General features: G+C 43.3%; 1 protein-coding gene across 8 annotated transcripts in view; it reads right to left on the reverse strand.

Moving 5' to 3' along the window:
• Positions 1-26,585, reverse strand: part of mef2d (myocyte enhancer factor 2d) — a 133,521-nt gene extending 106,936 nt beyond the window's left edge. For 6 of the 8 annotated variants that reach the window (XM_083989318.1, XM_083989316.1, XM_083989312.1 and 3 more), the window contains exons 1-2: positions 26,385-26,585; positions 4,737-4,818 (exon numbers count right to left, since the gene is read on the reverse strand). The gene's annotated coding sequence lies outside the window, so the exon portion shown is untranslated. Of the gene's footprint in view, positions 1-4,736; positions 4,836-26,384 lie in introns of those variants that run through there. The other 2 variants (XM_083989314.1, XM_083989313.1) reach the window with 2 other exon arrangements.
• Positions 26,586-27,192: the final 607 nt, after the last annotated feature.

A 27,192-nucleotide genomic window follows, 5' to 3' on the forward strand; every position in this document is an offset into this window, starting at 1 on the left:
GAGCGTTGTGGAGTTGTTGGATTGTGTATTTGATGAGTTTGATGAGGGAAACCAAGAAATCCCATGAGCCTCCGTAGCGTAGCTCTGAGCAGCTCACGGCTCTGCTCCGCCGTTCTAAAAACAGCTTGCACCGACAATTAAAGGTAACGAACCTACTGCTATGACTATAGGGATTATAGCAATGGGGCAACAACTATCCCTTTAACTCCTTTTAATTCATATTCCCACATTTACTTCTTTACTCTTTTCAAAGTCTCAAAGTTATTGTGAGGACAGAAGTTAAAAATGTGTTTTTTAAAGTTTTTGTTGTTGTTTTTTTACTTTTTACAGCAGCGTCACGGTGCCGGGGTTGTTGTTGCTGCTGCACAAACGAGGCGTTTGATGTGCAACAGGGCGGTGAGGGCCACACTCCTCTTTCCCCCCTCCCCCTAACCTCCACAAGCGCCCTGACATTGACTAACACACACACACACACTCTCACACACACACACACACACACACACACACACACACTTCTCCTCAGAAACAGCTGACGTTTTAACAGGCTTACAACAGCTGACAGGCTACAGGTGGGGCAGAGGGGACCCTTCATAAGCCCTCCAACCCCTCCGCTCCCCTCCCCCGCCTCTTTTAGTGCCCAGCTCATAATTCTCCACACACACACACACACACATATATAGGCTACACACTTGCACACACACACCTGTTGTGACTCCAGAGGAATTGTCCTCCGTGAAAAGCCTTCCTTCATACTGTATCACCCACCGACTCTCTCTAACACACACACACACACACACACACACACACTCTGTCGGTGCATTAAAACAGAGGCTTTATGGCCCCTGCAGCATGTGTTCAAGTGTGTGTGTGTGTGTGCCATGTCCGACGACAACGACGACGACAACAGATGCTACCGTGGACCAGAACTACAGGCTAAAAGCACTAAGCTCCTTTGCTCTGCTTCAGTGGAGCCGGTGGCGGCATTATGGCAAGGAAGGGAAGGGAAGGGAAGGGAGGGAGGAACACACACACACATATACACACACATACACACACACACACATAAAAAACTACTCTGTCATGTTAATCCATAATCATATTATAACCAACAATGCTCAGGTTTTCACTCCAATCAGGGCTGTGTGAAGCAGCGTGTCGACCGTATGATGTGGGTCTGATAATCCCGGGGTCACGCACCAGTCAGGAGATAATCGACCTCTAAGTCAACTTGTTTTACTATCATTAAGGGTATTAAAGCTTCCTGGGTTGTTGAGAGTGAAACTTTTTTTTTTTTTTTAATGTGCTAGTGTGCATTTGGATTCTGCAGCGACGACGAGACGAGGCGGCGAGATGCTAAGATGCCTTCTCCCCCCTTTGATGGCGGCTGAAAGGCTTCGTCTTATTCAGGAATTTGTAGATAGATACCTAGGCTACCACCACCTCCCGTCAACGCTTTTGTCAGACAAAGTTTTCTCCTGTGAGAGGGGGAAAATTGCGGCGGGATATTTAGGACGACGACGGTTTGTAAAAAAAAAAAAGAAAGAAAGAGAAGCAAAGCTGGGAAGAAGACGACGACAAGGAAGAAGAAGAGGAAGAAGAAGAGAGGGGATTTGAAAGCGCAGCACTTCCTTGGATTGGATGAGAAAACCATGGGGTGAAAGGAAAGAAGAAATAGAAGAACACATCTCTGGATTATGTATTCTTGCTGGGTGTGCAAGAAAAGAAAAGAAAATAAGTTTCCATAACTTCTAGCGCCGACTTTTCAACCACCAAATCACTTGTGTTTTTTTTTTCTTTCTGCCTCCCGTAACAAAGGAGGTGGTTTAACAACAAGCATTTCTATTTGGTGGTTTATAGCTCAACAGGCAGAGCACGTAGAGACGAGCTGCTGCGTTCAGGTGTGAAGCCGTAGCCTACAACACTATGAGAGGTGGAGGAGGTTATGTTACGTTTAACTCCTCTACACACCATGAAACATGTAAACTAGACCAGCATGTGGACTGACCTGGTGTCAGTTAAACACTTTAAGAGCCATTTTATACATTTTGTAAATCCTCCATAGCTTACATTAGCATTGGCAGCTAGAGGAAACGTTGTGAGTTTAGCTTCAAACTCAATTCTTTTTGTAACATTTCTTTTCTTTTATTTAAGTTAGCATGCAGTGAGCTAGTAGCTAGATTTGAGAAATGGCCTATGGTGTGAAGGTCTCCATCTTTGGTGACTCAAAACAAAACAAAAAATCAGCCAGCAAAAAAGTAAAAAAAAAAAACATTATTAAAGCACCTACAATGAACTTGATTTTGCTCTAACGCATCGTAAAGATGCTTATCTGGCTCACGTGTGCCGCAAATCGTTTCATCTAAGCAGCCACTGCCACCCAAAGTTATAGAGTTAGGAGAAATAGCTAAATCTTCCCACCGATGGCCTCATTTGCTGTTGTAGGTCATATAGACACCTCAGCAGGAACCAGAGACCTTTGCATATCCAGTTAAAAGGTATTTGTAGTCGCTCTAAATGAGCTATTTGTAAGTTCTGCTATTGCTACACAGCTAATGTTAGCATTAACAGCTGTTTACCATCAAGTCTGGATGAAACATTGTGGGTCTAACTTTAGATTTAATTCCTCATCACCAACATCTCATGTTCCAACCATGTTTAGCCTACTTTGCTACCATTTCTTTATTTCAGCTCCAGTTATGTATAGTGATGCTAACCTCAGGAGTAGAAACAAAAGACGCCTGCTTCCCACACCAACTAACTGGTAAGAGGGGTTAATGCTAATGCTAATGTTAGCATCACAGTATCATCACGAGCACTCAAGGTTAACCAAGAGCTTCAGCCATGATTGCATTTTCAATACAAGAGGTCAAAATATGTCCTCGTCCACTGTTACTCTGTATCGGAAAGTGACAAGACCGCTAGCTGATTAGCATGCTAACTTCAGTCAAAGAGAAGAAGTGTTAGAAATAGAAAGGTAAAGATGGTTGTTTCCCACAGCTGGAGATAGATTGGTGAGTAAAGGAATGAAGTTTGACGCTAAACTAAAAACACTTCTTTTTAGACTTAAACGTAAACAGCTATTCATGCTAACACTAGCTATGTAGCAACTGCAAAACTTACAAACAGCTCTTTAAGCAAAATGTGTCCTCCTCTGCCATTAGCCTAGCATGCTAACTTCAGTCATGTTAGTAATAGAAATGTATGGGATGGTTGTTTCCCACAGCTGGAGACAGATGACTCTAAACTCAAAACGTTTCTAGACTTGAGCGTAAGCAGCTGTTCTTGCTAACGCTAGCTATATAGCACTCGCAGAACTTACAAACAGCTCCTTTAAAAACACTTTACTTTTTTTTTTCCTGAGTCCTGAGACTTTCACACCAGATGTCCTTCCTCGGTTTCCTTTGTGACCATAATTACAATATTCCCCTTCAACATAATCAGGTGTTTGCCTGAACTGAACCAAAGCCTATTGGAAGTAAAAACATTTCTTCCAGCCAACAGAGACAACAGATCAGATAATGCTCTCCTCCTTTTGTTTTTAAAGAGAAGTGCAGGACCTCACATTGACAGAAGACACCTGAAGGAGTCCTATAACGATGCCGATCAGCAGGAACATTTCAATACGTAACATATTCTTATCTCGTCCTCCCCTCTGCTCTTGTTTTTCCTCGCACTCCCTTCGCTTTTATTTCCTTTCTTGAGAAAGCAGGAGGACTCTTTTCTTCTGCGAGCCTGGTGCTGTTCCAGCTGTAATGTGATAACCAGTTCAATAACATAAACAACTGCCAGAATCCTCCAGAGGAAGGATGCAGAGAGAGAGCGAGCGAGTGTGTTTATGAGTGTGTAGCTATAGTGTGTGTGTGTGTATAGTGTGTATAGTGTGTATGATGTGTGTGTGAGTCAGTGGGTGGATGTCTGTGTGCGTTTTTGGTTTTTACATGGGAGCTCGTGTGGGCTGGAGAGCAGGAGAGGCCTGGGCGAGAGGTGAGGACGAGTCAGCCATTGAACACCATCAAATAAAACGTTATCTAATGCCTGCGCTGACACGGACCGCCACAAAACAAGTACGCTCTCTATCGACTCAAAACGCTGCTGTGCTTTTTGCCCGCGAAAAAAAAGAAAGAAAACACACACGCACATACTCTCTATCAGGGCAAAGAGGTGGAGAGATGGAAAGATCTCAGCAGCAACTTTAAAGAGCCTCCATCAGAGGATCTGGGCCTAGATTTAAGGACCTGTAAGACCTTTTTTAATAGCTCCAGAATAAAAGAACGATGCTAGCTCTGTGGCTAAACCATCTGAAGCAAAGATGCTGAATATACAAGCAACACAAAGACCAAGTAGGAACTACATCACGACAACAAGGTGGACTCACAACTACACACTATCAAGGTCTTCTCTCCACAGACGTACCAAGCTTTACCCAACATGAAATGCTATATAAACACATATTTTTTTGTCGCACAAGGGCAAACAGAATAAACTTCTGTGGTGAAGAAATTAAGATTTTTTTTTCTTTCCAAGACTTTCTAAAGCTGCTGGGGGAATCAACGTGACCAGACATGTGTGGTGTTTGGTATTTGTGGTTTAGTTTCACTTCTCGGTAGCACAGAGTAGATTTATTCTATTGTCAGATAATCCTTTTAAAAAGGTTTGACATTTTTAGGGGTGTGTGGGGTGGGAGGGGGGGAGGAAGGGGAGAGGAAGGGGAGAGGAGGGGGGGAAACTGCACTTACTTGCTTCTCTTTTATGAGGGATGAACACCACTCATCACCGGTCTAAGAAGCCTCTGCACCCGGCTGATATTCCGTTGTTGTGCTATAGATTAGAGAGACAGGATAACGTGGGTTAATCAATAAAGTCTTAAAGGGCTGGCTGTTTCAAACTCGCTTAAAGGGATAGTTCAACATTTTCGGCAAATTCGCCCAATGCCATAATCCCTATAGTTTAGTTAGTAGGAGTAGGTTCATTACCTTTAATTGTTGGTGCATGCTGTTTTTAGAACAGCGGGGCAGAGGCACACGCATACTTTTGGCTTTCCCTCATCAAACTCATCAAATACACAATCCAACAACTCCACAACGCTCTGGTGGACAAGTTGTGACCTGCACATTCACCACGCTATGAGATGATAATGTAACATTACCAGACAGAGTTGTTTTAGAGGGAAATGCGTAGCCGGAACTACATTCCAGACACGGCTGCTGGGTGGAGTGATTTCAAAAGCACAAGTAGTTTCAGAGTATTTGCATCATGTGTTATAATGTTACATAATTAAACATGGTTATCTCATAGCGTGGTGAATGTGCAGCTCACAACTTGTCCACCAGAGCGTTTTGGAGTTGTTGGATTGTGTATTTGATGAGTTTGATGAGGGAAACCAAGAAAGTAGCTACCGTGCGCCGTCTCCGTCTCTGCCCCGCTGATCTAAAAATAGCTTGCACCGACAATTAAAGGTAACGAACCTACTCCTAACTAAACTATAGGGATTATGGCAATGGGCCAAACTATCCGTTTGATGTCCCAAAACAGTCGGGCAGATCATACCCGACTCTGATCATATCGGACCAGTTCATCATCCTGAAGTATTCAAAGTGTTTTTCTTCATCAATATTTTGCATCTCAATTACTAACATGATGAAGAACCTGCCCTTCCTCATCCCTTCTACCCACCTTCCCTGCTTCTTTTCCCCTTTTACGCCCGACTCTGTTTGGGCCTTTCACAGTCTTCGTGCTAAGCTAAGCTAACGTGGCTGCTGGCTCCAGTTATAATTGACCTACAGATACAATCATATCTATATCTTTCTGACTTTAGACTGTTTCTTTAAACATTTGTGTTTTATCTGAAACTTGGTGCACATGGACCAAGCCAAGAAAATACAGTACACATGTACTTTTAACAGACTTTAAAGGCTGTTTGCTAAATATAATGGGTTTTTTTATATGTTTATGTTCCAGTTTGGTTTCAGGTGATATTCAGCTCCATGACACTGTAAAAAAAAACGACTGGAAACCGTGTCCACGCAGGTGAAACGACCCACATTTTGCGCCCCAGTAACACACAGTCCACACACACACACACACACACACACACGAGAAGATACAGTGTGTGTGTGCAGAGAGAGACAGAGATCTACTGTACACGTTCACGCATGACGACACACGCCAACATCACACGCCAAAACATACGAGCACAAAGAGGAGCGAGGAAGGAGTGTGACTCTGGACGAGTGGAGAGGGGATTTCTGTGGCTGCTCCTCCTCCTCCTCCTCCTCCTCCTCCTCCTCCTCCTCCTCCTCCTCCTCCTCCTCCTCCTCCTTCTCTCTGTCTTCCTAGAACCACTTCCACACAGAGGAAGAACGAGGAGGAATAAGCTAACACACACACACACACACACACACACAAACACACTCTTTCTCCATGTTAGCTCCCAGCTAACTTAATGAGCCCTGTGCAGATGGTCCCATAACGCCGGCCCAGCTGTGCGACCGTAAAACGACGCCACGCCCCAGCGAGGACGAGCTCGATGTACATTCATACGATATTCAAATGAGGCCGTAACCTCTCCGCCACGCCGCACCGCGCTGAGGGAGGAGGAGGAGGAGGAGGAGGAAGAGAGGGAGAGAGGGAGAAAAGGGAGGGAGGGAGGGAGGGAGGGAGGGAGCAGAGGTGGGATAGGATAGGATGGGGAGGGTGTTGATGATGATGGTGATGATGATGAGCGAGAAAAACGCCAGGACCTCAGATCAAAGAGAGGAGGGAGAGGTGAGAAGGCGATGGAGAGAGAGAGAGAAGGAGAGGGAGAGGGGGATAGGGGGTGAGTAGAGAGAGGGAGGGAGAGAGGGAGGGAGGGAGGGGTGTAGTGTTTCAACTCCTGGCTCTGCTGCTTTGCTATTTCAGCTGTGCCGGAGCGATGGCCAGCAGCCCCTGCTCTCACGCCACTGTAACCCCGTCAGTATGGCGGTGGCACGGCGTTCACTTCACTTCATGACTGCAGCAGCGAGCGCAAAGTCTCCCAACTCTTACCCCCCCCTCCCCCTCCCCCCTCTTATCCCATCACATCTCCACTCACAATCAGAGATGGACAGAGTACTCCACCCCAGTACTTGAGTAAGAGTACAAATACTACTGGTCAAAAGTTACAAGTAAAAGTAGCTCAGTCGACATGTTACTCCAGTAAGAGTAAAAAAGTACATGCTTTTAAATTTACTTTAAAGCAGAAGTAAGTGATATTTTTGTGTTAATATAAGTCTTAAATAGTTGTATCTTCCGACAGCAATCACTTACATAGAGTGTTTGGACTGAAACACGGGTCTCTCAGTCCCTCTGCTCTGCTCTGAGCCGAGGAGAAAACTTTTCTCGTATCCTACAGTTTTTATCCAATGAGGAGAGAGAACGGCATAAAGGGGCAGTCCTCTCTGTGTGTGCAGCCAAGGGATGCGCGTGAATGTGGTGACGTAGGGACGAGGACCAATAGATCCATGACGAGGGCGGGGGCTGCTAACTCCATCGGCTGACAAGAAGTTATGGTGCGTTCAAGGAAACTCGTAACTTGTGTTTTTCCGACCTGTGAAGTCGTACCAGTTCGATCTGGTACGAGTTCACGGGTCAGAAGTTACGAGTGGCCGTTATAGTGACTTTCACAGGTAAAACAGGTCGGAAAAACACGAGTGGGTTGCCTGGAACGCTACAAAGTCGTAAGTCGTGACTTGAAGCTGTAACTTACGGTTTCAAAAGCCTGCCTGGAACGCAGCATTAGCCAAAACGACCGGATCGCTTACTTCTGCTTTAACTCGAGTAAAAGTAAAACTATTTGTCTTGGAAATGTATTCAAGTAAGAGTAAGAAGTACCAAAGAAATCTAATACTCAAGTAAAGTACAAATCCTCTGGATACGTACTTAAGTACAGTACTCAAGTAAATGTACTCCATTCCACCACTGGCTGAGAAAGGTGACCGAGGCTGCGTTTTTTTTTTTTTTTTAATTCCCTCCAATTCCATTACAAACCTGTGGCACACACACACACACACACACACACATCATCATCATCATCCTTGTAAACCATGCATGACTCTTTTATTTTATCTAGGGGAATAAAAAGAAAAAGAAAAGAAGCAGCCGTGTGGTGGTGACTAAATTAATCTCACGTCATTCATCTGATGATCGTCACAAGTTCTGGCTCTGAGGCCTGGACGGCTCTGAGCCAACAGCAGCAACAACAACAACAACAACAACGACGACTACGACGACGAGAAAGAGGAGGAGGAGGAGGAGGAGGAGGAGGAGGAGGAGGAGGAGGAGGAACCGGAGCCAAAAAAAGCGAGCCGGGTTGGTATTTTAGGGAGACGCCTCAATTCAGACAAATCATGAAGGAATGTGGTCCAGCCAAAAACAAAACGAAATGAAATTGAGGTCTGCAGAAAGCGGTGACGAGGCGTCTTTGATTACTTCTGTGTTTTTCAGCATCACTGAGGTTAAATTATGTAATAAAATAAACTGTGAGCGTCAAAAGAAGCCAAATTTAGAAGCAATCTAGTCAATTAACCTTTTTATAGCCTCTACGCAAAAGTTTTAAACGGTCCCATCCAGTATAAAGGTAGATGTTTGTGTTAAAGCTCCATCCAGTATAAAGGTAGATGTTTGTGTTAAAGCTCCATACAGTATAAAGGTAGATGTTTGTGTTAAAGCTCCATACAGTATAAAGGTAGATGTTTGTATTAAAGCTCCATACAGTATAAAGGTAGATGTTTGTGTTAAAGCTCCATACAGTATAAAGGTAGATGTTTATGTTAAAGCTCCATACAGTATAAAGGTAGATGTTTATGTTAAAGCTCCATACAGTATAAAGGTAGATGTTTGTGTTAAAGCTCCATACAGTATAAAGGTAGATGTCCATGTGTAGTGTGATTATAAAGCAGCTCTAGGTTCTATATTAATACTGTGAAAGTATCAAAGCCTCAGTCCACAGAGAAATGCACACAGCCTGTATTGAGAAACTGAGCCTTAAAACCAGCCGTCAGGACTTCCTGTCACTTTGTGATGTCACAACAAAGCCCCGCCCCCTCACCACCACTTGGACGACACCATCCGACAACTTTGCAGGATTTGGTTTTCTGAGCGTTTTATTCTGAAATCTGCTCTATATTATATTGGATCACTTTAGAAAACAGTCAGCCAATCAGAAGAGATGCTTAGAGCCTCCTTCTCTCTTCTGATTGGCTGACACCGACCGGTTGTTACTAGAGCTCCAGAGAGAAGCTAAAAGAGAGAGGAGATGGAAAACTACACTTAGAAGGTTTTTTTTTCCATGGATCAAAACTTCAGATAAAAAACACAAAAGAATCAGAAGCTTTAAAATATAATGACTATATAATAAATTATATTTTAATGGCAGCTTCAGTTTGGAGTCTCTGTGATTATGAAACACTTCTGCTTCTGGAGGCACAATGAACTGTGTTTTCTCAAAAAAAAAAACTGGATGATGCATCTGAGGCAGCAACAACTTTTCTAAAACAGATGTATGGCATTTCACAGAAAGAGAGGGAGGGAGAGGAGGGAGGGAGAACAAAAACTTCTCCTCTACTGTACAGTATGTCATCTCTTTCCTCTCTTGTAGGTGTTCAGTGCTCCTTGATCCTTGTTCCAACTTCTTCCCTTTATAATCTTTTTTGTGAGGCATTGTTCTCCCCGAGCTCCTTGGCAACAATATCAAGATAGACCTCCGGTGAACCCTCGGCGCAGCGCAGCGCAGCACACAGCGCGGCGGCGGCGGCGGCGGAGGAGAAGAGGCTGCAGCTTGAGTCATTGGACAGAGAGAGAAGCCTTAATCCACGCTGAATATAATGCTGCCGATCGCTGCTGCTGCTGCTGCTGCCCGTTGTTAATTCTGAATCTCAATAATCCTCTGCGCTGCTCTTATACTGGGATCTCTACCCCGCTCTGTCTGTAAGTAAAGTAACCTTCAGCCTCTCAACCCCCCCACCCCCCGGTTATGAAATATTAAAAGAGTTTGGAGTTATGAAATGTTTCGCATACATGTGACGTAACGGTGGAAAAAAACACAAAAAAAAGGGTCAGGGCCGTGACAGTGTCGGATAAAAGAAAAAGAAGTAGTAAGGCCGGTTCTGTATCTGTCAGATATCAGTGAGATAAGGTTTAGGTCTGACCGCTTCCACCTTTAAGTCCCGTGTTGACAAGCATCTGCCGCTAAAACTAAAACCCCTCTGACCTTTACTGAGCTGGTTACGACCTTGACCTCTGACCCCTGACCGCCGCCAAGGGACGAGGATCAGCAAAGTATCTGTGCAGCACAACTGATGGTGAACACTGCAAAAACACAAAACATTTCCAAGAATATTTGTCTTATTTCTTGTCAAAACTAATCTCTTTCCACTTAAAATAAGACTCATCACCTACAAATGAACTTGTTTTTAGATCATTTTCACTGGTTTTAAACTAATTTTCACTTGAAATAAGTAGAAAAATCTGCCAGTGAAAGCAGGTTTTTTGTGCTTGTAATAAGGAAGAAAAACTTACTCCACTGTCAGATTTTTCTACTTATTTCAAGTGAAAATCTGCTTGAAAGAAGTAAAAAGTGCATAAAAACAAGCTACTTTTTAATGTGATGAGTCTTATTTTAAGTATAATGAGATTTGTTTTGACTAGAAATGACATTTTGACTAGAAATAAGACAAATATTCTTGGTAAGATTTGGAGTTTTTGCAGTGAAAGTATAGAAAGAGGAGCAGAGAGAGAAAGAAGAATAAGAAGAAGAAGAGCAGCCGGGGACGATTTCAGCTTTAACTTTCAGCGCTGTTCATTTAAGTTTTATCGCTTTTTCTTCTTTTCTTTTCACTCTCTCTCTCTCGCTTTCTCTTTTTAAAAAGCTCCACGACTCGAAGACGACGGCGGCGACTGAGAGCGTAATGGAATTTTAAATAAAAGGCCGCGCTGCTGCTGACGCTTTGCCAGAAAGCTGAACTAAATGGATTCAAATTGAATATAAGTGGATTTTGACACCACGGAGCAGTCAAGGTCAAACCGGGCCGGGCTTTCTTTTTTTTGTGTGTACGTATGAGTGTGTCTATGTGTGTGTGTGTGTCTCTATGTGTGTGTGTGGTTGCAGCCCTCCCACTGAAGCTGAAGCTCCTGTTGTTTAAGGTTAATCCTGCAAATTGTGTTGGGTTTAAGTTGCATTTAACCTACATAAGAGGCCGTAAGGTTGCGTCTCGATCCGGGACCACCGGCCTCTGATCCCACACACACACACACACACACACACACACACACACGCTCGTACGTACAATGTCCATTTGGCTCGCTCTGGCTCTGGCGGCGTCAGTTTGACCTCGAGTATATTAAAAGAAGAAAAAAAATACAACTTAATCTGGATAAAGTGCTGCAGCAAAAAGGGCAGAAGAGAGAGTGAGTGAGTGGGAGAGAGTGGGAGGACAACACAGCGCAGACAGCCGCTGATGAAATGTAATTAGAGGGCCAGATTCCTACAGATTCCATAATCCCTGATCAAAATAAATGTTACGTGCGATCAGTTGTTTTCATTTGCTCATCTGTTTCTACCTCATAGCCAAAAAAAAAGGAAGAAAAAAAAAAAAACGAGGTCAGCACAGATTTCCATTTTGGCTCCAAAGCTGGTTATTTCCAGCAATTTCTTTTCCGAGGCGGAGCGGATAAATTTAGTGCCCTGAACAAGATATTTTTAGCAAAAAAAAAAAAAAAAATCAACAAGCGAGTAGGGATTTACCACTCGTCGTCTTTTTTTTTATTCTGTGTAACTTTTATGTAACAGATTTTCGTGGAATGCGTGGAGCGAATGAGGTGAACACAGAAAATGCCAATTATGCCGTAATAATAAAGCAGAGTGGTGTATATTGCAGGTTGCAGATAGATAGACAGATAGCACACATGTGACCTTTCATATTAAAAAGGACAACCAGGCCACCCTCGATGTCCTACTTCCCCACAATCCGTCATGTGAGGACAGAGTTTATCTGGGTGATGGATGGAAAAGTCTGCGGTTTAAACCACAGAGGGCTGATTAAAAGAGTTAACTCCACCAAACGCCAACGGGAATACCAGATCCAACTTTCTCTTTCCGGGAGGAGGTCACCCGCTCCTCCGACATCTGAAACCAGCGACACCATATCAGGGAGCTGTTTTCATTAAGACACACGACTTCCTAATGTTTCGCATCAGGTTTCACTGATTTAACCAAATGAAGAGCGACTCCGCGGTTCATGAGTGCACCGCTGCTCTGACTCAGAGGTCAAAGGTTCATCTGCCTCCAGTTAAAAGGGCAAACGGGTGTCGACCTTCTGACTAAACTGTCTCTGGATCTGAATCAAATCTTAGAAGGAACTTAACTGTCCAGTTTGTTAAAGCAGCTCTAGGTTCTACAGTATATTAACACTGTGAAAGTATCAAAGCCTCAGTCCACAGAGAAATGCACACAGCCTGTATTCAGAAACTGAGCCTTAAAACCAGCCGTCAGGACTTCCTGTCACTTTGTGATGTCACAACAAAGCCCCGCCCCCTCACCAGTGTTTTATTCTGAAATTTGCTCTATTTTTTCCATTGGAGCACTCAGAAAACAAGTCAGCCAATCAGATCAACTAGAGATCTCGCAAGATTAAACTCAACGATATTTCTCGTCACGTTAAAAATCTGTCTCGCAAGATTTATTTTTTATTTTTTATGTTAAAACAATGTAAAGCAGGGTTTCCACTACCAGTTACCATTACTTTGCAACCCTTTCCACTACACAGTTATAACTCTACTCGACTCTGTTTAGGTGCTTTTCAGTCACAGCTGAGTTCTTCATAGTTCCTCCTCAGTAAAAACGAAACTTATCAGACTCAGACTTTCTCTATTCTTTCTTTATCAACAAGCGCAGCGTTTACCATTAATTAACGACTGTGGTGGGGGGGGGCTGCCACTACTTAAAAAAATCCTAGAGGAAACACTGCACATAATAGGTTGTTTGCACTTGAAAAAAAGAAAGGAATATTTTAGTTTTAGTTTCAATTTGTGGAAGAAGACGTTAAAAGCTCATGCTTACATCATGCATGTAAAGAGTTATAATAAAACATTTCAAAATGCATGTGCAACTCGGTTAAATAAAAGTCTGTTGGTCCAGTCATACATTTTGTCATTGTAGTTTTCTTAAAATCTCGTCTCGATACGTTCTGGTGAACCCAATATCGTGTCTCATCTCGTCTCGTCTCGTGAGATGAGTGTATCGTCACACCCTTAGGATCAACCCTTCAAAATAAAACACTTTAAGAAGAAGAAACTACAGAGCTTTTACATTTTTTTGTGGCAGAAATCTCTTTGAACTGATGAGAGCTTCACCACCAAAGCTAATAATCACTACGGTGTCTACCACTCAGTCATCAAACATTGATCGGTTGGGTATTGATCCCCAATACTTTTTGGTAGAGGCTGAAATGTGCCAATAGTGGAGATAATCTCATCTACTTAATTAGTGATCAGATAGTTCCTGATTTGCTTCAATTTATTGTACGCAAAGATAAAAAAGTATTCACTATCAATTTCATATTGAGTGTTAAGTGTTTTTAAGCATGTTTAAAGTGAAAATGAAAAGTATTACTCATTATATTCATGTTTTTCTGGACCAAAGACATCCAACAAATTCATCCCAGTGGTAAAATCCCATCAATAATCTACAGATTTTTTTTCTTTTCGCTCTGCACTTTGAGTTAAAAAGTTTCACTCCACAGGAAAGTGAAACATTAAGCGATACGGTCGACTTAATAAAGAGCAATAAAAGAACAAGTGGAGCTGTGAGACCGAAGCACATTTTGGGGATTCGATTGAATCTATGAGTCATCTTAAGAGCCGTGCTCATCAAATAGTCATGTATTTAAAGATTGAATCATCTGTGTTTGTTAAATATTGAATGGCGGGGGTTTAATATGGGAAAAAAGTGTTGGAGCAGCAGACATGTTTGACATTTCATTGACCTCCTAAGATACTGATACTGATACAACAGCAGATCTGAATGAACGACAGATTGCAGAACATTGCAGCATCCAAACCCAACGGAGTTCTTCTTCCTTTCTCTCTCTCTCTCCAATAGTCAAATAAAACCAAAGTGTAATTCTTCTCATCATAACAGAAACACAACCAGCGGCTGTGTGACTGTGACTGCGACGGTGACGATTCCCTCTCCGACCGCCACCGACTGTTAGTTAAACAAACCGACGCTCTCTCCGAGGACACATGATGCTCCAACACATCCGTCCTCGTTTGCACAAAAGGCTTTTTAGGACTTAATTATTCACTCCAACAGAAGCGTATACGGCGAAGACGTGAAGACAAATTAAATCTCTCCAGATTGCTTTTTAATTTAGTCTCCGAGCTTAAAGAGCAGAGCTGCGATCAAACACTAGCTGCCTGCGCTTCCATTAGCCAAACAAATAATGGACACACGTGGGGGTTTTCAGACTGTTATAAAGCAATATTTTACACGTGACATAAATATAAGGGGTTTGTTTTTCCATCGCCAGTACTGAGGAAGATGCAACAATTAGCAGGTGATGGAAATCTCTTGTTTTATAACGGAGAAAAGAAACATAAAGCAAAAAAAAGACATGTGAAGTTATAAATAATATTACATATGACCAGAAATTTGACATTATTGAACATGAGAACTCTTAAAGTCACAACGTTTTAAGTTCTGTTATGGATTTGGGTTTAAATCTGACAATAACATTATAAATCTTCTTCTTAACCATGTCTCAAATGTGAATAACTCATCAATCACTAATCACCGCATCGTTACGCATTGTCAGCATCTTAAGTATCGTGTTGCCATGGAGACACAGGACAACAAATCATTTTCTCAAGATGTAAAAGGGGCCGTTTGTTTGGTACAAAGACCCAACAAACATCATCAAGTATATATTACGTTAAAGGGATAGTTTAACAATTTCGCAAATTGGCCCATTGCCATAATCCCTATAGTCATAGCAGTAGGTTCGTTACCTTTAATTGTCGGTGCAAGCTATTTTTAGAACGGCGGAGCAGAGCCGTGAGCTGCTCAGAGCTACGCTACGGAGGCTCATTATGGGATTTCTTGGTTTCCCCTCATCAAACTCATCAAATACACAATCCAACAACTCCACAACGCTCTGGTGGACAAGTTGTGACCTGCACATTCACCACGCTATGAGATAACGTTACCAGACAGAGTTGTTTTAGAGGGAAATTCATGCAAAACCGCTGATGCACGTTGCCTTCAGGGACAGTTTTTCAGCAAACAGACTCTGTATTTACCTCCAAAACAACTCTGTCTGTGAAATCACAACAGAAACTGCCAACAGAATCACAATATGATGAAGCTGGATAAGACAAGCCAGCGAACTGTCCATCACTCCATCAGTTGGAGGCCGATTCATGAAAAAGATGTATTTATAGGGAAGAAAAACCAAAATAAACTCCCACATCTCAGCGTTTTTTTATACAACTGATAATAGGTGTATACAAAGGTTGGATTTTTTGAGAATCCTCCAGTGTGGGTCAGCAGCAGCAGCAGCAGCAGCAGCTGGGGAGGAGCAGCTCACCACCCAGACGGCCGCCTGTCCAAAACAAACACAGCTAAACCAACAACAAAGCAGCAGCAGCAGTTTGAAGGAGCTCCGTCCGTCCTGCTGCATAATCAACCAGGGTTCGACAATAACGGTTGCCCGATTGCCCGGGGCAAGTAAAAATTACCGGCGGGCAGGTAGAACCTGCGCGGACTTGCCCGGTCGGGCAAGCACCGACTGAGATTTTATTATTTTTTATTTTCGGACTTTTTATGCATTTATTTTGAAAGGACAGCTGGAGAGAGACGGGGGGAGAGGGGGGGTTGACGCGGAGCAAAGGCACTGTCAGGTGGGATCGAACTGGGTCGCTGCAGCGGGTGCTCTACCAGGTGAGATAGGTACGTCGCTCGCGGCTCGCCGTAATCGGCGATTTCACCGAGCATTTCACTGACGGTGAGCGGCCTGACGCTGCTTCATTAACGCCGCCGCTGTTTCAGACTCGGGGCAGACGCACCGTTTAGTTACCATACCGACGAGCTAACGTGCCCTTTTTAGGTTATAATCCTGTTGTCAATAAACACACGTGGAGACGGCGCTACAACCAGGGGTGTGAAACATGCGGCCCGCGGGCCAAAACCGGCACAACAGTGGGTCCAATCCGGCCCTCAGCAAGTGTGAAAATTTTAAATTGCACATATTTTTATCAAGAAATTTCAGGTGGTTCATAATATGTTTTGTAAAAGGATAGTTCATTAACTGTAAACATCTTAATAATGTACTAAAACAGAGGAAAAATAGAAATTTTGAAATATGGCCTATGTATAGGCTATCATGATATTGTTTTACTGGTTAGGCCTACTTGAGATCAAATTGTGCTGTTTGTTACCCCTGAACTAAATTGAGTTTGACACATATGATTGGCTGTTTGCCTGTCACTGTTGTTTCAATGTCCCACATCCTTGAGTTTTACAGGGGCAACTCAATAAACTAGAGTAACATCTAGGCTATTTCCAGTAGTTCAAGTCAAATGGCCCCAACCAAGTATTGAGAGCATATAGATGGACATGAACATTTTCATATTCAAAATTATTTTTTAAATTGGTCTTTTCTAATATATATATATATATATATATATATTTAGATACTGCATTAATACTGAAGCTAAATTGTCCACTGCAGCATGTGAATGCAATGAAAAGAATAAAATCTGATTGGAGGAGCCAGCTATCTGTTAAAATGTTGTCCAGGTTAATGTTTTAGCCATTAAAAGGCCCTTCAGTTCAAGATTTCAACTGTGATCGGGCATTAAACAGGTGGCTCACCTGTTCAGATAGGGCATGGAGGGTGTAACTGCTACTGGTCAAATAATGTGAAATAGCAGTTAATTTTACATGTCTGCAATGATTGCCATTTAAATGCAATTATAGATAATAATAAATACTGCTTTCTGAAGAAAGAAGTGTTGTGTAGTGTTGTGTATAGTCAACAGGAAGGATTTTAGTAAGATATAAGTCATGAGCGAAAGTATGCACCACACAACCAGAAAAAAAAAACCTAGGCAGGGCAAGTAAGAATTTAGATGGGGCAAGTAGATTTGAAAAGTACTTGCCCGACAGGGCAAGTACGAAAAAACCTTAACGTCGGACCCTGTCAACACTCACTAAAAACCACCACTTCACACTAAAACACACTCCTCCTCCTCCTCCTCCTCCTCCTCCTCCTCGGCCTCCATCACCTCTCTGCCCCCTGGTCTGAAGAGCCCCCACCCTCCTCCTCTCCTCCTCTATCTGCTCATTACCTTAATTGATGTTTAACCCGTAGATCAGCAGCTGATGATGGCTCAATTAAGAGCTTGCTGGAGGAGGAGGATTAGTCCTGTGTAAGTAAGGCGGTTTGTTGCCTCTCTGGACCCTAATCCTTCACTTGCAGCCCCCGAGGGTCAGAGGAGGGGACGCCATGTTTGCAAATAGTAAACCGGGGCTCCACTGTGATGATTACACTTTGAATATGTAAGGCTGAGCATCCTGGCACTTTTAAAGGACAATTCCGGGCAAATTCAACTCAGGGGGGCTGTATTTTCCTAACATTTTAGGTCTAAAAGAAGGAATCTGAAGATTTTCAGTTTAATTGCTCCTGTTTTGCAGTAGTTGTGTCTGTATGGGAGCGGATGCAAGTTCCGCTGCTTAGGCTGTTTACATCCCTCAAAGCCGCAATTTTTTTTCCACAGACAGCGTCAGATGGCGACTCAAACATGCACCGAGAAGTTTATTTACTTCAAGCAAGCCGACATGTTTGTAAAATTCGATCTAATTCAAAGTCTCCCAGAGTCTCCTCACGCGAGACCCAAGTTGCCGTGCGCGGTGTGTTCAGGTGCAGTCGGCTAGCTTGAAGTAAATAAACTTCTGGGTGCATGTTTGAGTCGCCATCTGACGCTGTCTGTGGAAAAAAATTGCGGCTTTGAGGGATGTAAACAGCCTAAGTAGCGGAACTTGCATCCGCTCCCATTCATTGCTGCCGTGGCGATGCGGGGACAGACACAACTACCACAAAACAGGAGACATTACAGTGAACATCTTCAGATTCCTTCTTTTTTTAGACCTAAAATGTTAGGAACATATACACCCCCGAGTTGAATTTGCCCAGAATTGTCCTTTAATGACGTGTCAAGACCCGATGACATCTTTAGATTGCTCCTGTATTGCACTATGCAAATGCAAAAAAAGGAACAACTGCAAATCAGCAAATGCTCCCATCTCCAGACAAGAGCTGAAACTTTTGGCATTTCTGCAAGTTTCCTGGTGTAGAAATGATAGAAATACATTTGTTTGATCTAAAAATAAGAAATCTGGAAATCTGGACGGTGCAGCCGAGTATTCAAAGCCAGTTTTTTTGGTGTCTGATGCAATGGAAACATCATGTTGATGGGTGCTCGGAGAGTTTGGAGGTTTTAAAAGCCGTCCCCTACATCCACGTCTACTCTGCACCACTTGATTCAGACCTGCAGCACTTAGCAGGTTTGGGGGTTGAAGGCTTTTTTAAGAAAAAGATCAGAGCGACCCGAGTCACTGTGACCTCAGATGATCTGACTCTCTGTCCTCTTACAGCCAAAGTGATGTGGTTTCAAAAAAAAAAAGAAAAGAAAAGAAAACCCCACGCAGTAAGCTCACCTCTGAGGTGAGAGCGCGGTGCGGTGGGTATGGACGTCGTCGTCTAGTACCGAGCAGCAACAACACAACAACCACAACCAGACTGAACAGGACAGATGCTCCCATCGAGTGTTTCAGCTACAAGTGTTCCCAGCTGGTGTGAGTAGAAGAGCTGGTAAATTACAGCCCAGTCGGGCTTCGCCAAAAACACACAGGGCTCAGATATAATTTCAGATGAACTGCCAGACTCCCAGGAACCGGCCAGATGAAACTTTATGAGAAGTGAGAACATTTTGTTAACAATTTTTTTCCCCTCTCACTCTCTCTCTCACTCTCACTCTCTCTCTCTGTCTGGTTAAACACAAAGTTTCCTTCCAATAATTTGCTCCAAACAACAGCTGATGGTTATCTTCCCTCTGTGTTGTACGGACTGACTTGACTTCTACTCATAATGACAGTAATCAGAGAGAAGCTGCACGAGGCTGGAGGCTACGTATGTTTGCTGTACGCTTGGCTGATCTCCAAAAAGACATAACTTGACACAGTCCTGCCAGAATATAATGTAACGTATACTGTAGGGTATATCAGTGTTTCTCAACCAGAGGTACTCGGACCCCTAGTGGTGCTTCATTATTACCTATACTGCAGAAGCTATGCTAACCGGCATTTTCCCCAGTCCCGTATGTTTTAATGGGAAATTGGTCGTATTTTTAATAAGAAGCCACATTCTGTCTTTTTAAATTCACTGCATTACGCTGCTACTACAAACTCGACACTTCCTGTGCTCTTTTCAAATTGTGTTTCTCAATGGACAGTCTCCATTCATTTCTTAATTGGGCTTTTATTGTGAAATATCGCACAGGAAAATACTGTGCCATGTGCAATGTTCAGTGTACAGTGACAACTTTTTGGAAAAATCTGTTATTTAACCTTCAGCAGAGTTCATAAATTGACTGTTTTGTTACATAGATCTATAAACACAGCACTGAAATCACGTATTTGCCTTCAGAACGGTTAATTAATATGCAATGGTGCAATTAAAAAGGCCATTTCTATTTCTGTAAAATTGGTTTGGGACTTTTTTGGCAACTGGGAGGTCCACAGGGTTGCTAGAAAAATATATATATGCAGGGGGTCCAGTGCCCCAAAAAGGTTGAGAACCACATGCAAAACATATCACAACATTAGGGGTGGGAGGAAAAAATTGAAAGAGTGGCATCGGGATATTTTGCATGGCGATATTTAATCGATATAAGGACATCAAGTATCGATCTGAAGTTTATCTTATTAGAAAAAAAAACAGATGTCAACAAAGTTTTCATTTGCAGTTGGAAAAAGCCAATATATCGCAGCATATTGCAATAACATTATACGATGACATTGAAATATCACGAGAAAATGTCAGAGAAAATATCATCATATTATAAAATAAATGTGTATTTTCCTATTTTTATTTGAAAAGTATTTCCTGGAGGATGATTCTTGACCTTGAAAGGTCTCCTTACTCTTTTTTTCCCGGTGCTTTCGGCTACACTCTGACCTTCATCAGTTTTCTCAGCCTCCACGACACGACTTGTATTTTTAGTGGAGCGGTTAATCAAGAAAACAAACAAATGACCACATGGTAATCATGTTCTTTTGCTCAATTAGCAGAGTAATTGACTGTTTGTGTTGGCGCCGCCGAGCCAAACAAAAACCTATGTGATCCATCTGAGCAATCAGCTGCTTCCACTGCGTTTTGGGGGCATGTGAACCTTACCCAACGAAGAAAAAAAAAAAAAAAGGGGAAAGAAAGAAAGAAAATGGATCAAATCCAAAAGTGTAGCACAGTGAACTTGAGGCCAAAGGAAAGGAGGCGGAGGTGTGATGGGCAGCAGCAGTCTGGTTCCTCCACTCAGGCTTTTCTGGCTGCGGAGCACAGAAGGCAGGAGGCCATTTTGAAATGGCAGCAGGGGGAGTGGAGTGGATGGTGAGGTGATGCTGATGCTTACTGCCGGTTCTACTTCCCACATTAAGTGGCTGATGGTCTCTCCTCTTTGTGCTGAAAACACCTTTGGCTTTAAGTTCCATTAACCGAGAGGAGAGAGAGGAGAGGAGAGAGGAGATTTCTTTCCCTCTTTTCAGAGTGTGCCGGGGTAAAGCGCTGCCCTGCCATGATTGAATCATAGCCATAATAGCAGAAGGCAGAGGCCTGCTGTGTTGCCTGAGTTCTTCCTGTTCTCCTCGCCCAGCGTGGGAACAGCCGCGGACAAAATCTGCCTTGGAATCGACACACAAAAGAAAAAGGGGGCAGTGAAAGCAACACGACCGGAGCAGGTAGTAATTGCTCCTTTCTGCTCAGAAAAAGCCCAACGTCCGGTCGGTGCATGGCGGCGAAGCGGGGGCAAGCGCTCTTACGTCTTACCACGCTTACTAAAAAAAGCTTGGTTTGTTTTGTTTTGTGTTTTTTTTTTTCTTTGCTGCTACTCAGTGTGAGGCGAGAGCGGAGGTCGGCTGGCGAGCACACGGAGGCACAAGGCCCGGCTGGAGAGGTACAACAGACCAATCAGGGAGATGGAGAGAAAGAGCTTCACCTCCCTCCCTCCCTCCCTCCCCCCCTCCCTCTCTCCTCTTGATGTGGGAGTATAAATCAAGCCTCTACCTTCCCCAGCGTTGATGTGCTGATGTCATTTACTACTCTCACTGGCTAATGAAGCCGTTGGCTGCAGCAGTGATTAAAGCCCATCGATACTGTGACCAGGCCAACAAACACATTGATTGGTTCAAAAAAAAAAAGAAAAAAATTTGACCCCGGTTAAAATTACAGTGCACCACGCCAACATCCGCTGCTGCTGTGTGGACGTCTGACTGACTGATGGTGAGGTGAAAGCTGGGAAATCTGTGGGGAATTGAACGCATCGCTACTCGGCTGCTCTTTAGTTGAAGTCAAGTCAAGTGGTTTGGTTTGGGTCTGATGTCGCAGGATGTCGGGTTGGGAAACGATGAGGTTTTAAAATCTAGCACAAGTTAATCAATTGATCGACCGACCAATCAATCAATCAATCAAATTGGTTGATAATGTTGAAAAATGATCATCACAAGATCCTGGATCTAAGGCGATGTCTCTTCTGATTCTCTGTTTTGTTTGAGACAATCATGACAGTTCGATAATTAATCACCAAACGTTTTGATGGACACATCATTGATCAACTTATTTGTCATTTGTTGCATTCTGATCAATAACATTTAGTTTAGTGACTAAAAAAATAATTCATTTACATTGAAGTCTGTTTTTTTTTCTTGTACAGATGACTACAGTGTTTTAACTTCCTGATTTGGACACGTCCATCACATCACATGACCTTTCTCTTTTTTTCTTCTTTTCCATTACACACCGTACGAAAAAAATATGAAATTTGAATAAATACTTTCTTAAAATGTGCAGAGGAAGATCATGTGCTCCGGTCAAAAGCTCCAGAACTGCTCCTAATGAACTCCTTTGTTTGACATTTTTCTTTTATAACGATCAATAATAAAGAGTGCAGGACAAATATTTTGCACCAGCTTGATATCTGAGTTTTCATCATTTATCAGGTGACTCAGTCTTATTGTTTGGCTCTGCACTTTGCAATTCAGGCTTTGAGTTGCTGTTTGAATATAGTTTTTCTTTCTACCTGCACTGATGAGAAACCATCTTTCATTTCTTCCTGACGATGCAAAATACTCTCACAAAAAGGCAAATAAACTGAATTTTGAACAAACATTCACTTCTTAAAGAAACCTCAAGTCAAGTCTGCTGCTAGCTCCTTTTCTCTGGATGTTACAGTGGAAAGATCTCAACTTTCACTGAGGCCGAGCTCTTTGGTTGGTGACCACTGAGCTGAAACTACACAACACAACACTACACTGTGCTGTGCCGCTGACAGACACCGACTCTGTCACGTCTGGAGCTCACGACGACAGCCGACTGCCAGGGTTTGCAGCGATTCAGCAGGAAGCTGCAGCAGGAGAGAATGATTGTACTTCCTCAAATTAGCAGAAGCAAAGAAGGAAGGAGTGGAGGAGGAGGAGGAGGAGGAGGAGGAGGAGGAGGTGTGGGGGTTGTTTTATTTTTATTTCTTCTCCCCCCCACTGTGTTTTGACTGTGGCCAACAGAGCACACAACAAGACGCGATGAGATGAGGTGAAGTGAGAGCACGTGGCTGAGTAAAAACCACCAAACCTCCCACAGTCCTGTTCCTCTCAGGATGAATCCACAGCAGCAGAATTAATCCAACATCATTTCCTTTTTTTAAACTACGGTATATACTATGAATATAAAAGCAGACCTGTCTCCTTAACTTCTGCCCCGGCCGGCCGGCGCGGCGGCTCTTGACTCTGTTTGACGCGGTGTTAGCGTTAGCGTTAGCGGCGGCGGCGGCTGCGGTCACGCTTCTCAGGGACACAAAAGCCCATTACTGGAGCTGAGCCCATAAGTTAACTGGAGCTTAAGCCTCCTTATTTCTTACTGTTACAATATTTCCTTCAATTTATAGATTATGTTCCTGTGTGTGTGTGTGTGAGTTCATGTCTCCGCAAAAGAAAATGTAAAAGGAGAAAAACTAAATCTTCTTTCATCCTGCAAGAGTTCAACAGGCAGCGACGATAAAGACCTGAAATGATGTGACAACTGAGGCCACACACACACACACATACACACACACAGAGGGAAAAGGAAAAGATACGGTAATATATGCATGAGTGTGTGTGTGTGTGTTTGTGTTTCTGTGTGTGAGCCAAACTCCTGATGGCGCTCACACCTCAAGACACAGACACACAAAAACAAGTGGCTGACAGAAAGCTGCTGTCTGCTGTCGCCCAGGTATTTTGGTCCATTTTTATTCCCTTATTAGATTGTGTGTTGGTGTGTGTGAGTGTGTGTGTGTGTGCTTGTGTGTGTGTGTGGAGGGATGACAGGAAATAAGGAGAGAGATTCATGGTTCATGGTCTGAATCCAACTTGTAAACAACGTCCCCACGTCAGACAGATCCAGGCTCACTCTCACTAAACTGAACAACCAAACGCTTCAATGTATAAGAAGCTACATGTAATGGACATATAGGCTACTGTTTATATTCATATTTTGTCCAACTCTGTGATCATACAACTAAAAACATGACCAAACTGTTTTTTTTTGCATTTCTGGATAAATTTGTTCTGCTTCAATCAGCAGAAAACGTTCAAACAGGAAACAGTTTGAGCAGTTTTCAGATTAAAAGGAAGGAAAAAGCTCCAAAAAAATCCAACTTTGTCTTCACAAAACTAAAAGTGGCTGAAAACCAAACTGATATAACCACATCATATCACCTGTATACCACTGTCTTAATACAATTACACACAAATCTAATGGATATATCTTGTTGTAGTGTCCATTCACCCTATTTTTAGACGTCACACAACCACTTCTGTATCCGTACGACTGAAATGTGACCAAACTCTGAGGATTTTTCAGATTAAAACCAAAGAAAAACAGATGGAAGACTGAAGGAAAAGCTCCAACAAATAGCTTTGCATTCGCTAAAGCTAAACAAATATAGGCACATCACATCACCTGGATATGACTGTCCAATGCAATTTCACCCAAATGTAAAGGATGTTGTATAGATTGTTATATTGTTGGTTCACAAAACCAACTCTGCACCCATACAACAGAAACTTGATCGAACTGTGTATTTTGACATTTGAGCCACAGAAAAGCAGAAGAATGAGTAATTAAGATGTCAGTCCTGGTTTCACCTTTGGCCTCCAAACATGTTGCAGAGGCTGAAGCTTAGTTGTGAAACAGGTTTAGAAGATGAAGCTGATGCCACTGGACCTGAAGGATCCTTTCATTCATTCATTTATTCTGGACTCAAATCTGAAACCATGCAATCAGAACATATCATCCACTTCTTCCTCCTCTCTGGCCCTATATCTCTGTGTGGCGGCCTGCCTCTCTTATCTGGACAAACAGTCCAACAATCTGTGGTCGCCCTGGACTCGTCCCGCTGCCAAAGACTCACCAAGAAACCACTAATCTGCTCCTGCTCTGCTGTGGGACGCTCACCAGCTCCCGCTCAGCTCTGCTCAGCTCAGCACCCTCTATCTGGACTGTCTCCCTCGGGATCCCATGACACCTTTTTTTTTTCTTTTTCCTCTCTCCTCTCCTCTTTTTTTTTGGGCAACCTGGACTTTTTACCTGCAGGCTGCTGCTGAAACACTCATCTGTCTGTCTGTCCGACGTGCTGCAGCCACAGCCAGAGCAGCAGCAGCAGCATCACTTCATCCCTCTGCTGCACTAGATAATGATGTAATAGATAACAGTTCTCCTCCTGCCTCCTGACATGTGAGACTTCTCTCCTGAGACGTATTCTCATTGTCTTCCTGCCCTCTAATCCCAGTCACCTGCCTCTCGCCTCAACCGATGCTGGATGGAGTGGGAAGAGGAAAAAGAAACACAGAAGGAGCATCTCTCTTTCCAATAACAACACACGCACACAGAAATACAATTTAATACTAATGATAATAAAGAATAATAACAAAAAAAAATCTCAGAGCTGACTTGGCAGGAGCTTTATCCGGGTTTATTGATATCATCATTACAGAGCTGCTTCCACGAGTAAAATGGTTTCCGGGTTTGAGGGAGGAAATTAGAAGTTTGATGGCACTCTCTCCCGGGAGAAAAGCAATTACGCACAGCAATGAGAGCACAATTGTCGGAAATGGGCTCATGAAAGAGACATAAAATTATTGGAGCGACACAATAGCTCCGAGGATGTGAGGAAATCATCCAGCATGCATACGTATATGTACTTATATGATGATGGTGATGATGATGGCCTATAGAGAAACAAACAGCAGGTTGTTGTGTTTGTTTTTTACCTTGAGGGGCAACAACACGAGAGCGCTCCTCTCTCTGGTTCCCCTTTATCCGCACACTTTCAGCGGTACCGTAAACCTGTCATTTAAAGCGTAAAGCTAAATTGATGGCGCGATAAAAGTTGCAGATAAACTAGATCCCTCTTCCTCTCTCTCTCGGTGAGGAGATGAAATGCGTTTGTGAGAACTGGTGGGGGGGAAACGTGTGGAAGGAAGTAAGGAATAAATAAATAAAATAAAAATCTAGCTGACACCTGACGTAAATCGTTTGTGACAGCTCCTAATGGAGTGTTATTACGCACGACGCCGCCGCCGCTGCTCCGAGCCCACCGGCCGCGGACAGACGGTATCTACAGGACGGGAGGGAAGAGAAGAGAAGAGAAGGGAAAAGAAAGAGGGGGAAAAAACATGCGAAGAGACGAGGAGCAGGCTCCTGAACGCAACACTCGTGTTAACTTAGCGCCGTCTGCTTGGTGGGAAAACACTGAGGCTGAAACAGCCGTGAGAGTTAAGAGTAGCTACCACAACAACCACCGTACAAACCACCACAACACAACACAACACCGACACCGCGCCGGCTGCTATCAACTCCTCGACACGACCGAGAGAAATACCTCAACAGCAGCAGCAGCAGCGCGTCTGGACACACAGCTGTCAGAGCTGCCCAAACACAGGAAGACACACACTCCCACACACAGAGAGAGACACACACACGCACATAGCCTGCCCTACACTCACTCACAACACACCAAAAACGTGAAATGCGGACACAAGCTGGTGAAGAAGAGTGACTTACCCGAGCGGTGTATCCACATCTGTTTGATGAAAACGGCGGAGTCAAACGTCACACTTTGTCGCATTCACGAGGAGGAAAAAACGCGGGCGAAGGTTGTGTTTTATTATCGTAAACAAAGCCCGAAGTGTAGGCTAACTCTGCGCCGAGCGCCGCGAGGAGCCACCAATTAAAAAAATCTTCCTACTTGATGTACAATGTAACTATTTAGTTATGGCAAATGGTGCCTAATCTACCCTGAGTGGCACTCGCTTCCGTGATTGATGCGAGCGCCGGCCAATGGGAGCGAGGAGCAGTCGCCGCTTCGACCAATCGCGACGCCCGCGCAGGAGTTGGTGGAAGGTGAGCGGCGAGGTAGGAAGGGCTGATGGCGACATCATGTGTTAAGACTTTAATATCCCTCCGCTTGTCATGTTTTCAGAGCAGCGACTCCACTTTGCCAGGTTTTCTTTACTTTCAGTGCAAATCAGAGCTCTCGGTTCTGTGGCTGACTTTAAGAAATGCGAACGTCTTTTAAGAAATATAAACATAGGTCATCATTTTGGACGTAAACATACAAGAACTATAAACGTCAGGATGCCATAATGTAGATCCTGTAGCGGTATTTTAGTTGTACATTCACCAGCAGATCACATAAGAAACACAACAGTGTGTGTCTGATATTAAACAAAAATATGTAATATATCAGCTTTGTTACAAATACGACGTGTAATCTAAAAGATGAATTTAAAAAATCAATATTCGCTGAACAGAGTTGTCACAGATTTACTGAATTTACTAAATGTCAAAATAAAGGAGCGATGAAGCGCAA

Source organism: Trachurus trachurus, assembly GCF_905171665.1.
Source record: "Trachurus trachurus genome assembly, chromosome: 16".
NCBI lineage: Eukaryota > Metazoa > Chordata > Actinopteri > Carangiformes > Carangidae > Trachurus > Trachurus trachurus.